Here is a 1,371-nt window from a genome sequence, read left to right as displayed (position 1 = left end):
GGGAGGGAAAGAGAGAGAGAGAGAGAGAAAGAGAGAGAGAGAGAGAGTGTGAGAGAGAGAGAGACACTAGACCTGGCATGGGCTTTTGAAGCATCAAAGCTCACCCCTAGTGACAACACTTCTTCCAATAAGACCACACCTCTTAATGCTTCCTTGACAGTTCATCAGCTGGGATAACCTGATATATATGGGTTATCTTAACTTGAAAATATATGAGCCCATGGGGGTAAAGCTCATTCAGACTACCACAGAGGGCATTATGAAGTTGGAATCTGAAACTTTCTATTTTTGATTTTGTTTGGCATTGAGTATAGGCACAATAAAGAGAAAGCATGGCAGTCCTAAAATCTGTGTTGTCTGTTCCTGACTGCGTCCATCTGCACCAGCCTGAGGACAGTGGTGATGGTCAGTGTCTCATGGCATGACCCTCTCTGTGGATTCTAAACCTTTGTAGTAGGGTGAAAGTGAAGTAAGCCATGGCAGAAGACCAGAATCAGAAGGCAAGAGAGTTCAGGCAGCTCTGTTTTTCTTTTTTAAGGTATATTCTATTTATTCTCTTTCTCTCCCTCTTCCCTTCTCCCGATCTCTATTCATTCTCTCTCTCTCTCTCTCTCTCTCTCTCTGTGTGTGTGTGTGTGTGTGTGTGTCTTTATCTCTGTTTCTTTGTCTGTCTATGTCTGTCTATCTGTCTCAATTACTTTCTCTGTCTTTCTGTTTCCCCCTGTTTCTGTCTGTCTTTGTGTTTCTCTGTCTCTGTCTCTGTCTATGTCTTTGTCTGTGTCTTAATCTCTCTGTCTCTGTCTGCCTGCCTGGCTACCTTCTCTCTGTGGTGTCTTTGTGATTCTCTGTGTCTGTGTCTCTGAGTCCATGTCTCTGTGTCTCAATCTCTCTATGTCTCTCTGTCTGTCTCTGAATGTATGTCTATTTCTATCTCTATCTGTGTGTGAATGTGTTTTGGCCCAAGTGTCTGTGGAGGTCAGGGGACAGCTTGCATGAGTAAGTTTTCTCTTTCTATCACGTGGGTTCCAAGAACTTGAACTCAGAGCATCCTGTTTGGAGGCAAGTGCTTTTACCCACCGAGACATCACATAGCCCTTTCTATATGAGATTTACCTGTTGTGCGTTTATTGTGTAGATGTTCTTAAGAACACGAGGGACCCATGTTCAGTTTTTCCCACAGCTCAGTTGGCCTTATGACTTTAGAGACATGGTTCTGAAGAGAAATACAGTCACAACAACTGGACATGATGCGCACTGGCATGTGACTGAGAGAAAACTGTCAGCCACTTGTGAAATTCTGCCTGGTGTCCTGACACCACAGTCATGTGTCTGTGGTGTCACATTCTTTTCTATAAAACATTTTTTTTTTTT

Source organism: Mastomys coucha, unplaced genomic scaffold, assembly GCF_008632895.1.
Source record: "Mastomys coucha isolate ucsf_1 unplaced genomic scaffold, UCSF_Mcou_1 pScaffold20, whole genome shotgun sequence".
Lineage (NCBI taxonomy): Eukaryota > Metazoa > Chordata > Mammalia > Rodentia > Muridae > Mastomys > Mastomys coucha.
This window is presented reverse-complemented; position numbering follows the sequence as displayed.